The sequence below is a fragment of the Ruditapes philippinarum genome, unplaced genomic scaffold (assembly GCF_026571515.1).
Source record: "Ruditapes philippinarum isolate M1 unplaced genomic scaffold, ASM2657151v2 ctg3764_1_1_1_1, whole genome shotgun sequence".
Lineage (NCBI taxonomy): Eukaryota > Metazoa > Mollusca > Bivalvia > Venerida > Veneridae > Ruditapes > Ruditapes philippinarum.
The window spans coordinates 61,669-75,206 of record NW_026867211.1 but is presented as its reverse complement, the minus strand read 5'-3'; the positions used below and the strand labels follow the sequence as shown (position 1 = coordinate 75,206).

The window sequence follows — 13,538 nt, the reverse complement described above, 5'->3', positions numbered from 1 at the left end:
CATCAAAACTACTAATTCCTCACAAATTTCCAGGATATTTGCATCAAAATAGTAGCCATTTGAGAGTTAACAAGATTTTTCTATTTTTAGCTCCTGTGACCTAATTTTTAACCCAAGATGGCCCATATTCGAAGTTGACCTGTATTTCATTGAGACAAACTTTGATTTTGATCCAAACAAGGCTTTGACTGCTAGAGTGTTAACAACCTAAATGTTGACAACCACAACTCACGTTGATGGACAAGGGGCATAGCCCCATCACTATACCTCACCTTGACCACTTTGTGGCCACGCCAATTTCGACCCCACAACTATTATTCTAATAATGTTTATAGCGTTACATTAGATGATGCTACACACAAAATATCTAAGACTTTTAGATAAGAAGATTTTTGAAGATTTAATTTTCAAAATCTATTTTTAGCCCTTCTGACACAGATATTCAATGGAGCAGAACCATTTGAACAATTTAAGTAGAGCTTTATGCTAGGAACATCCCAGGAAAAATTCATCAAATTTGACCCTGCTGATTTCTGAAGAGAAGCCATTTGGAAAAAGAGTTGGCAACAGAAGTATGCATGCACTGACAAATGAAGGACAAATTCTACTTTGAGCAGTTTGTACTCAGGTGAACTTAAAAACAAGATTCAAATATTTTCGCATGTTTTATAAAATATATATTATGAATCCTTGACTTGAATGTTATCAGATATAAACCTGGTATGTTCTTTTCATGAGATACAAATCAATATAATTATTAAACAAACAATCCAATAATGATTATATCAGTCTTTTATTGCTGTATGGGAACCTACCATTTATTGCATTCAAATAAAGGACAATGTAAATCACAGTGGATAAACAAAATCCTGGTACAATGTCTTACAAACCTATACAATTCAATGTGTATCCTGTTTGGCAATAACAAGCGCAGGTTATAGTTCAAATTCGCTTTTCCTTTCATTACCTGATTTAACCTGTTTACATTTATATTGACAAATAGGGGTATTATGATAATTCTTATGCAAAAGCATACTGTTTATCACCTAAATCTTTTTACAACCTAAAGAATTACTCTCTTTTCATGCACCTTCAATACTTTCAACTAATTGTCAAAGTAATACAATGTATTCAGCTGAACATAGAACTTGTATGATGATACACTTTACTTAGACTCCAGTCCTTCTTCTGATAAAGAAGCTAATTGATGATTATAAGGACCAGAGATCAAGAATGTTGGACAGTAGTTAAGAATATTTGGGTTTTTCCAAGCTAATCCATAGGTACAAACAAACTTTTACAGTTACAGCGTTGAAAATAAGCAAAATAGGTTGAATAATATATTGTGACGGGTATTGCACCCTGAAGCCATAACGGTAAAAGTTTATTTGTACCTACATACTGATAAGCTGGGAAAAACCAACATTTGCTGAGTTTCGGATGTCTATTAAAATAAGGGGCATATCCATGATAGCATGGACAAATGATAAAGTGACCATCCAAAAATATTTAAACCAGTGACACTTGACTGAATAATGGTGTGCATTTTATTTTGACATTGTGTCTCATTATACTCTTTTTGTTATGTTCAATTGCTACTCTACTTGATTTATATAGTCTATACTGTAGAACATATTCCCTCAGTTTGAGCATTTAAAAACTAATCACAGTTATTATGCACTATTTCTAAGGTAAGTATGACAATTCACTGTAATGTTATCAATATATGCTTGCTATTAAATAAAAAGAGCAGAAAAACAGAAAAGATACCAAGTTTTTTACAAGCTCAAGTGAAAAGATACCCAAGTTTTTTTACAAGCTCTAGAGGCTTAAGCAAAACTTTACAACAATTTATAATATACAGTAAAGGCAAAAGTGGCGTAAAAATAGATCTTACAAGGGGTGACAGGACATTAAAGGAATCATCTGCACACAATCATGACACTGAATATCAAACACTGAAAATAACAAACACTGAACATCGATTTGATTATATATAAGAATGAAGTAGAATAAATAATCAAGTTCACCCAAATTAACTGTCTACTTTCTATTTCCATTGAACAGCAAATTACATTTGTATATTCTTTTATTTTTGAAGTGTTTTCGAAACAGTTCGACAAAATTCAACATTATATTCTTTTCTGTCAAACATACATTCTGTAACGGCTGTTGTATTCAACCATTTGTTTATTCTTTTAATTGTTAAATTCTATCAAATGTCTTTTGACTATTATCGTGCACCAACATGCATTATATTAAATTGATTTTTACAGCCTTTTGTTAATATTGACCTTGGTGTAGTCATGGTGCAAGTAAACCAACCAAATTGTATTTGGTAACAATTACATTGTATTATGTCATTTCTTCTGAGTCTGTCGAAAAGATTTCAATACTTGATGATTATGTGAACTAAATATCAACAGTATATACATTTGTAAATGAAAAATATATACAATGTACAAAAAAGAACACCAACAGGGATTTTGAATGAAGGGAAATATAAAGTGCCATTAACATTTGAATTTATTGAATTTTTGTTATTTAGAAAACATAAACAATTTAAACTTTCAAGCTACAGAACAAGCCCGAGGCTTTAAAGAAATTCAGTATTTCAGTGGCAGAAAAGACTCAACAATATAGATAAAGTGATAATTCGCTAAATTTAATAAGATCTGTAAAAGGTGTTTAAGTTTTTAATAAAGTTTTTAAAATTCTTTGGAGCATTATTTACAATCTGAACAAGAATGGGAACAGAGTATTCGAGACAAGGATCAGTTTCAGGACTAATAACTGATAGATGGAGATTTAATCAACCACCTGTCCAAGCACCAATAAGCGATGCAGGTAGAATTATAAACAGATATCCTTGTGATAATGAAAGTGCTGACCGTGAACGGAGAGCTAGATTGAATGAAATAAGCCAGAATTTAGATACCAGTGTCTCTCCAAGACAACTTCCAGCACGTCCGGCACCTCCACCTCCTGATTATCTAGATTTGTTACAAAATTGACCGTCCTGCAGTCCTGGACTCCTTGCATTCTAGTATGAACACTGCTGTACAATGTTTTTTTATTTTTTAACATTTCATAATTATACACATGTAAAGTCTGTCAAACAGGTATGGTGTAATCGTAATCAGTAATTGTAATCATATAAAAAAAATGTTTTCAAGTAATTGAAGTCATTTTTGATCACATGTAATTGTAACTTAATGAATTACCATGCTAAATTTTGCTGTTATCATTGATTACATTTTGATTACTATTATAACATTATTACTAATATTGTTGAATATTACATATTTAACTGGAGATAGCAATATTTTGTTTTTATTGAGAATTTTGTTTTGTTTGAATTTAAACAATCATTTATTAAATGCAAAAAAAATAATAATAATAGAATCTATAATATAAATATAACATGCTAGTGATCTATAATTTTATCTAGATTTGAAATAGCTACTAATTGTTAACTGACAAAACAATACTACATGCATTAATATTAAAGTACAATAAATGTTTCAATCATAACAAGTTAGCATTAAATTAATTGCCTGCTTTGTTGGAAACAATTCACACGTAATTGATTCTATTAGTTACAATTCAAATTTTTAACAAAAGAAGCGACAGGTTATCAACCAATCTGAACAAAGCAATTTAATATCAATATACTTCTATTTTGGAGATGTACTCAATGCACATGTATGGTATTTGTTATATTGAATTTGTACAACTGGGTTCATTTCATATATTACTTGCAAAAGGATATTATAATTTTATATGCGAAACATTGTAAAGCTGTGGAAAAATCATTTTGAAATTTCAGACCCTTTTCCAACATTTTAGGCACAATTAAATTGAAATGCAGGGAAGTTCTTCAGCACATAGAGGTGCACAGTGGGTGATATTTGGCTATCATTTAAACAAACATAATTCTAATATTTTAACAGCTGTCTAACAATGGTAATGTTTAATCTTAATATTGGTTTTACTATGTATGCTATAGTGTTTTAGATGTTTAGTCTCTTATAATTCTTATAGAATGGCTATATACATGTATTTTATATTATATTGTATATAGATGAGACTGGAATAAATAAATAAATAATACAACCTTCCAGAAACTGATGATGATTAATTTATGCAATTCTGCTAAATAACAAAATGAATATGCATGATTATGTTATATATATTGTGAAATGCTAATTATATTTTATTGGTGTGAAATCTGACTTTGAGGATTGAACAATTTAACATTTTGATAGAACATTGTGATAGAACATACACATAACATATTCAAATAGATAACAGTTTGTTTTTCTTTCCTTTGTTTAAATTTAATTCATTATGTCTATATAAACTTGTGAAAATGATATTGTATGTAAAGTGTTACGGTAATTCTAAATTGTAAAACTGTGCTATATATATATATATTGATAAACTGAATATTAAAACACATATTATACATGTACAGTCTTCTATGAGTCATTTTTTGATTGGTCAAATTTTCTCAATGTGTCGTATTAAAATGAAAGTCCCAATTTTTATCTCTATATGTTCTTTATAAGCTTGTGAAAACCCAAAATATTCTGAAATCCAGAGTAAGTCTATTGCTGTATTTGAAAATAAACAGTCCCAACAACTTCCGATGGCATGATAAATCATTATAAATCACCCAGGATATATTTACTATTATAAAGTTAGTTGGTTGAGTTCATCCGCCCATTTCTTATGTTACACCTTCTGTAAGTCAACAGCTCCAAATTTTGTCAATTAAATTGAGACGGTTTCATGAGTCGAAGTCCCGATGTGTTGAAGTTCTTACGAGAAGTATATCAGTACCGTCCCTAATAATGGGTCAATTTACCATATTGATAATTATGAAATATTCTAAGTCTATTTGTCGTCGAAGCAACAAAAATTTTCAACATGGGAAGAAGAAACAGGTCCACTGCATGTTGTGTTTACGCTCGTCTGTAAAGGGTCAAGGGCAAATCACTATCAATAACCAATTGTCAAAACAAGAGGGCCATGATGGCCCTGGATCGCTCACCTGACACAACTGCATCCAAGCAAATTATGTCTTAAACAAGCATCATGGCCAAGTTTGATGACAACTGAGTCAAACATGTGACCTCCAGTGTGTTATAAAGATTTTTCCATATTTGGGCAATGTGACCTAATTTTTGACCGGACACAACCCATATTCAAACTTGACCTAGAAATCATCAAAACAATCTTCCTGACCGATTTCCAGGAAATTTGGATCAAAACTGCAGCCACTTGTGTTAAAAAGCTTTTCCTATTTTTAGCTCCTGTGACCTAGTTTTTGACCGGACATGACCAATCTTAGCACTTGACCCAGAAATCATCAAAACAACCTTCCTGACAAATTTCCAGAATATTTGAATCAAAACTGCAGCCACTACAGTGTAAACAAGCTTTTTCTATTTTTAGCTCCTGTGACCTAGTTTTTTACCTGAGATGACCCATCTTTGATCTTGACCCAAAAATCATCAAAACAACCTTCCTGACAAATTTCCAGAATATTTGAATCACTACTTCAGCCACTAGAGTGTTTACAAGCTTTTTCTATTTTTAGCTCCTGTGACCTAGTTTTTGACCGGAGATAACCCATCTTCAAACTTGACCTAGAAATCATCAAAACAATTTTCCTGACAAATTTCCAGAATATTTGGATGAAAACTGCAGCCACTAGAGTGTTAACAAGCTTTTTCTATTTTTAGCTCCTGTGACCTAGTTTTTGATCGGAGATGACTCATCTTCGAACTTGACTTAGATATCATCAAAACAACCTTCTTGACAAATTTCCAGAATATTTAGATGAAAACTGCAGCCACTAGAGTGTTAACAAGCTTTTTCTATTTTTAGCTCCTGTGACCTAGTTTTTGACCGGAGATGACTCATCTTCGAACTTGACCTAGATATAATCAAAACAACCTTCCTGACAAATTTCCAGAATATTTGGATGAAAACTGCAGCCACTAGAGTGTTAACAAGCTTTTTTTTTTTTTTTTGGCTCCTGTGACCTACTTTTTGACCAGAGATAACCCATCTTCAAACTTAACTTAGATATAATCAAAACAACCTTCCTGACAAATTTCCAGAATATTTGGATGAAAACTGCAGCCCCTAGAGTGTTAACAACCTTTTTCTATTTTTAGCTCCTGTGACCTAGTTTTTGATCGGAGATGACCCATCTTCGAACTTGACCTAGATATAATCAAAACAACCTTCCTGACAAATTTCCAGAATATTTGGATCAATACTGCAGCCACTAGAGTATTAACAAGCTTTTTCTATTTTTAGCTCCTGTGACCTAGTTTTTGACCAGACATGGCCCATCTTCAAACTTGACCTAGATATCATCAGAACAACCTTCCTGACAAAGTTCCAGAATATTTGGATGAAAACTGCAGCCTCTAGAGTGTTAACAAGCTTTTTTCTATTTTTAGCTCCTGTGACCTAGTTTTTGACCGGAGATGACCAATCTTCAAACTTGACCTAGAAATTATCAAAACAACCTCCCTGACAATAGTCCAGTCAGTCTGTAAATCGACCTCAAACAAATTGCAACAGAAAATATTTTACCTGGTATAGAAAGTATATGGAATAACATGAATCATATCAAAAGTCTAGCAAATCTATGTTGCGCAACATAGAAAAAAAACGGGTTTTTATCGCGTTATTTTTTGTGATTTTTTCTGACGACAACGGTCTTCCATAGGCGAACACAGTGTCTCCGATACTCAGAATAGCAACTGCATAATGGCGACAACAACAACAAAATTAGTTTAAACAAAATAAATGTAAGTAAAGTACACTGTAAAGTGGGTTGGTATATTTTCCTTAAAATATTACAGATCATTATAGGAATTATTAATGTGGGGTCGTAAGTTTATTATGAGTATTTGTTGAAAATTATTACTTGTTTTACCAGTTCTTTATCCGTTGAAGGTCAACAGGTGTTTCAAGCGATCTGTATTATACTTTTCATGGAAAACAGTTTAATTTATATCAATTACAACTCTGATTAACTCCTGTCTAAGTAAACATTCAAAAACGGCCTAAAAATGTGTATTTAAAACAAGTTGATTTCAACAGTATTTTTAAACTATGGAACGCCATTATCACTTTAATTATGACGAATTACGTTAAATAAATTCTGAATACTTTAATCATGTTTTATTGTTAAATGTGTATTCAAGGTTGTTTTTTTGTATTTTTCAATAGTTTTTGGCTTGCAACCACGGCTGCAAGACATTTGTTTTGGAAAACTTGTTCCGGTTAGGTGGTTTCCTGCTTACATTTGTTAGTGCATGGTTGAACGGGAAACCAGCTGCAATCGTGTCAATCGCAACTTTTCGGTCCTTTCCGTCACTCTTCGGATTAATGATAATAGCTGATGTAGTTTCGATTGCAATCGTGACAATTCGGGCGTAAGCTATTTTAGTTACTTCGGTAATCCCAGTTTGTTTATATAAATAGGATTTCTATTTTTACTTGATTCCGTTTCAATTCTTTTTCAAGACGCAAAAGTTAGTTTCTTTTATAATTGTTTTTTTTTCTTTATTAGTTTTATACAATAGAGAATGGTTACTGTAGTAGTATTCCGTCTCCAAAGGGCGGTCCTGCTTATCAAAAGATAGTGACTGAACCACGCATAATATTAGTGCATGATCAAGTTATATTTAGATCTACTGACGTTTAAACGTCTCGGTGAGGTAATCTAAAAATAGCCCATGCATACCATTAACCTTGCCATGCTGATCCCCTGTGTTGTCGATCATAGAATATTTTAGGTGTAACATAGTTGATACATGTTTATTAATTGGTACCACGTAACAAATTCTTTTAGTGCATTTACTTGTCTCTAAAGCTGCTATATAAATGAAATTAGCAACTGCAAAAACGAAAAAAACCTGCATATCCCTTTAAAAGCGAAACTTTTATTTTTTCGAGAAAAAAACAAACTAAATAAACCCTTTATGATATGCAAATACGTAATTAAAAAAGATTGTGATAATAAATTGAAACCAAAAAAACCAACTTTAAAGGGAAGGGATGATGGCACAACTGAGCAAGCCTTTCCTTTTAAAAGGAAACCTTATTTAAAATTGCTTTACATATATAATGTATGTAATGTTATTATTATTTCAGGGGTACTGCTTTGAGGTAGTCTTCATTGATGTATGCTTGATTTTGAAAAAAAAAAAAAAATCCAGTAAACTATATGTACACTAAATGAGTAAGTTTGCTTTCCTGTGCTTACATTTGTAATATTTTTACATATGTTACACAAATATCAAACATTATCTTTTACTGGTTTAAGTAAGTGAATATCAAACATGGAGGAAATAGAGCGTCATATGCATAATTCAATATATCTGAAATTATTTTCAGTTTTTAATAGACATAGAAGAAATTTATACATGATAAGGTGACATGAAAAATTTATTAATAAACAAAGTAATTTCTAGTTATGGTTCATGATTGGCGATGTGTATGAGTTCAAGGTGAACATGCACAGTTGATCCATAATTTAAAAGAAAATCTTTTATGCATACAATAGCACCTGTGCGAATTTGAAAAAGTGCATTACGTGTATAAGATTAATTCACAGCGATATATTAGTATTTCTTTCGGAATGCACACCTAAGATGACTATAGTATAATTTTATCACATTTAAAATCAAAATTTAAGCAAATACATGTAACAATAAAAACATCTGTGTATTCTATAGAACCTTGTTTCACATAAATATGAAAATAAGATTCTAATCCTTTCAAACTTGAAGTAATTTCTATGTTACAGATTTCATCAACACACAAGAGCCAATGAGTATGCCCGATCTTGAAAGTGTTTTGAGGACACTGTGATGTATACGAGTTAAAGGTAAAGATGCATATATTTAGTTGAGACATTTGTTTCACAAAATCGAAAATCACTTTAACCTTTTCCCTAATATAAGCGTGTTTCGACGGCTTTTTGCCCCCCCCCCCCTTTTGAGGCCTCAAACAGTGAAAAAATGTCCTATTTAGACCCAAAACACTGTTTTTCGTTTGAGAAATGTTGTTAAAAAAGTGACCATTTTTTCGGCGCCGTCCCCCATCCAAATAATACATCAGGGGGTTGCCAGAAGGGGGATGTGCCCCCTTCTGTTTGGGGGGTTTGAAGGGGGGCGGAGTCCCCCTCATCGCCAAGAAAATTTTGGACTTGTGAGAGGCTTAAAATGACCCCAGGTTGATCATAAAGTAACGTGTAACCAACACTGAAAAGCCTTTGACTCTATCTCAATCCATTGAGAAGTTGCAACACTTTGAAATAAATTTTGATGGAAAAAAATCGAGGCAAAATAGTGATTTTTGGCAATTTTGAGATGTCCCCTCGTTGCCATGGTAACAGGAAATTTAAGACTGAGCATGTCGTTACAAAGGCAATGGTCCAGTCAACATTTGTGCCAAGTTTGATTAGTATTGAAGCATTTTTCATAGTTTCATAGCAGTTTGAACTTGTAAGAGGAGGCTTTTCAGTTAAAATGGCCATTTTTCACGATATGCTCATGGGGGAAAGGGTTAATGATATTTTTCATCATTTTTAAAGTGTGTCATAAGTTCCATATAGTAACATATCAGTACAAATATTTTTGAATGCATGCACGGATGGGCATTAGAAATGCTTAAAATTGAAATGTCACATTTTCAAAAACTCAATATGTGACTTTATCTTTACGTTACTTCCAAACACTTTAACCAGTAGGTATTTTATATTGATAATTTTAGATTAAAACCTTAGAAAATAATAATAATATCTGTCATATGTTGCGGTTCTGATAGGAATATCCGTCCCGAGGTGACCCGCCAAATGGGCGGTAACGAGGCTTGCCATGACTAACAAAATACTTGTGTCGAATTTCTTACATCATATTAGATGTTTCTATGGTAGGCTGTCTAAACAGTTGACAAATGTTTATGAAAGTGCCGTTTTCCAAGCCTTAATGAAGACGTTTTTGCATAAACAAACGTTGCAATTACAAATGATTACACAATTATTATAATACAATGTTCAAACGACATGAAATTTTAGCAGGCTTTACATTAACCTTCGGCAAATATTAGACATGATCCCTTTTTGTCTCGGGCACTTTGGTGTATTATAAATTTCAACGAAGGTCTTCTTTGAGTTGCGCTGCTGTGGCGTATCCAGGGTTTTTTAAGGCAGCCTGAGACGGTAGTGGATGTTTATAATCAATTATATTTGGCAATTAAATAGAAGAAACATCGATCTTTGCGCATTTATAAATTTAATGAAGAAAACATAAAAAGTTATCAGAATTATAAACATATTTTGGGTAATTCTGGATCAACCTCCATATAATGTAAAACAAGAGCACCGCTAGGCGGAGCATTATATGCCCGAAAGTGTTTTTTTTAGTAAGGATGAAGCATTTGTAAGACATGGGAATTAGCTGTTCATCCTATAAAATTTTACAGATGTAGGTTGATTAATACTTAAGTTATTTATAATGACCTTAACCTTTGACCTTGTGATCCTAAAATCAATAGGGGTCTTCTACCTTATATGGACAATCATCCTAAGGAGTTTGAATATTGTGGGCCAAATTGAACTTTAGTTATGCTCCGGAAACTGTTTTTGATTTTAAGGTGATAGTGACCTTGACCTTTTGACCCCAAAATCAATAGGGGTCTTCTACCCAATATGGACAATCATCCTATGAAGTTTGAATATTGTGGGCCAAATGGAACTTAAGTTATGCTCCGGAAACTGTTTTCAGTATCAAGGTAACAGTGACCTTGACCTTTGACCTTGTGACCCCAAAATCAATAGGGGTCTTCAACCTAATATGGACAATCATCCTATGAAGTTTGAACATTGTGGGTCAAACGGAACTTAAGTTATGCTACAGAAACTGTTTTCAGTATCAAGGTAAAAGTGACCTTAACCTTTGACCTTTTGACCCCAAAATCAATAGGGGTCTTCTACCCAATATGGACAATCATCCTATGAAGTTTGAACATTGTTGGCCAAATGGAACTTAAGTTATGCTCCGGAAACCAAATTGTTAACGGACAAATTGCTAACAAACTGAAACCGTTTTCAGTATCAAGGTAAAAGTGACCTTGACCTTTTGACCCCAAAATCAATAGGGGTCTTCAACCTAATATGGACAATCACCCTATGAAGTTTGAACATTGTGGGTCAAATGGAACTTAAGTTATACTCTGGAAACTGTTTTCAGTTTTAAGGTAATAGTGACCTTGACCTTTGACTTTTTGACCCCAAAATCAATAGGGATCTTCTACCCAATATGGACAATCATCCTATGAAGTTTGAACATTGTGGCCCAAATGGAACTTAAGTTATGCTCCGGAAACCAAATTGCTAACAGACAAATTGGTAACGGACGGAAACTGTTTTCAGTTTTAAGGTAATAATGACCTTGACCCTTGACCTTTTGACCCCAAAATCATTAGGGGTCTTCTACCCAATATGGACAATCATCCTATGAAATTTAAACATTGTGGGCCAAATGGAACTTAAGTTATGCTCCGGAAACCAAATTGCTAACAACAAAATTTGCTAATGGACGGAAAACTGTTTTCAGTATCAAGGGTAATAGTGACCTTGACCTTTGACCTTTTGACCCCAAAATCAATAGGGTCTTCTACCCAATATGGACAATCAATTCTGTGAAGTTTGAACATTGTGGGTCAAATGGGAACTTAAGTTATGCTCCGGAAACTGTTTTCAGTATAAGGTAATAGTGGACCTTGACCTTTTGACCTTTTGACCCCAAAATCAATAGGGGTCTTCTACCCAATATGGACAATCATCCTATGAAGTTTTGAACATTGTGGGCCAAATGGAACTTAAGTTATGCTCCGGAAACTCAAATTGCTAACGGACAAATTGCTAACGGACGGAAACTGTTTTCAGTATCAAGGTAATAGTGACCTTGACCTTTGACCTTTTGACCCAAAATCAATAGGGATCTTCTATCCAATATGGACAATCATCCTATGAAGTTTGAACATTGTGGGTCAAATGGAACTTAAATTATGCTCCGGAAACCAAATTGCTAACAGACGGACGGACGGACGGCCGAAATGGAATAAGGGGCCATTTCTTTTGTTATTTTCTATTGTTTAATAGAGGGCCAATGGCCCCTTACTCTATTGTTACGGAATGAACTCTATTGTTCTCTTTTGTTCTGTTTACAGTTAGATGGCCCCCTATCCCTTTTCGGTAGTGCGGCCGGACGGACGGACAGACGCCAGGGGGTATAACATAATATGCCCTTTCGGGCATATAAAAAACAGATTTTATAAATCTTACAATATCAGTTATTGTTTTTTTTTTCAAGATGAACTCCTGTCGGATTTGTTAACGGCTGTTTGATGATCATACAAAGACAGTTAAAGGCAAGATATACCAGAAGAATTTTAGGTGCTACCATCTAGTGATTAAAAGTGAAAGATTGGTCGACCAGAAATTACAGAAGCTAGTGACGCTTTGTAAGTCATGACATTCTTGTGCTTATGCTTAGCGAAGCTTTTTTACAAATTAAAATTTGCAAATATTTTTTTTACATTTTATGCTCAAATGTATCAAATATTTTGAAATTGGCCTTCCAAAAGGTCAATGTTCACATCTTTTGACCCAATGTCACGATGTTATATAATTTGACTCAGAAAAAATACAAAGATGTGCTTGAAAGTATTCAAGTTAATAAAAAACTCAATATTTTATATAAGATGATATCGATTTCCTTAATGTTTCTCTATTTTGTATAAAATTACCCCACCCATTAGCTGTACAAATGTTAATATAAATATTTCAATTATGCATTAAATATTGATGGAATGCTGGTAAATTAAATTCATAAAACGTTGAAACTTGACATTTTCACATGTACGTAAACCATTATGTATTTTCTGTTTCAATATCATATAACATAGAGCTTTCAATAAACTGTTGATCTACAGCAATGTAAAAATATAATATTACCCCACCCACTTAAGTTAATTAATAAATTTTAGAAAGGTAAAAGTAGTTTCTTTTAACAAAAACAACTTTTTGATTACTTTATGTTACTATAGGGATAGATTAAGCTATATTTTTATGCATATTATATATAAAACTGATTGGAAAATTGTATGTGTGTATTACATTGAGTTAAAATTAAAAAAATAACTACAATGCATGAAACCCCTATATTTGATCTCAATTTTTGAAAACATTCTCCAATTTAGATTTTTCTAGACATTTGATTTGTTATACAATATAGGTCTGGGGTTTCAAAACACTCAAAATATTTTCTGTTGCAATTTGTTTGAGGTTTGGCTCTATTTTGAGCTAGAATGACTGGACTAAAATTTCCAGAATATTTCGAGGAAAACTGCAGCCACTAGAGTGTTAACAAGCTTTTTCTATTTTTAGCTCCTGTGACCTAGTTTTTGACCGGAGATGACCCATCTTCAAACTTGACCTA

General features: G+C 32.9%; 1 protein-coding gene and 1 long non-coding RNA gene across 2 annotated transcripts in view; one reads left to right on the top strand and one right to left on the bottom strand.

Moving 5' to 3' along the window:
- LOC132735315 (serine-protein kinase ATM-like) overlaps positions 1-13,538 on the bottom strand; it is an 80,847-nt gene that overhangs the window by 12,964 nt on the left and 54,345 nt on the right. The window lies entirely within an intron of this gene.
- LOC132735314 (uncharacterized) lies at positions 8,135-12,472 on the top strand. The gene is made up of 3 exons (XR_009626439.1): positions 8,135-8,272; positions 8,840-8,920; positions 12,411-12,472. It is a non-coding gene; the product is annotated as an uncharacterized LOC132735314 (long non-coding RNA).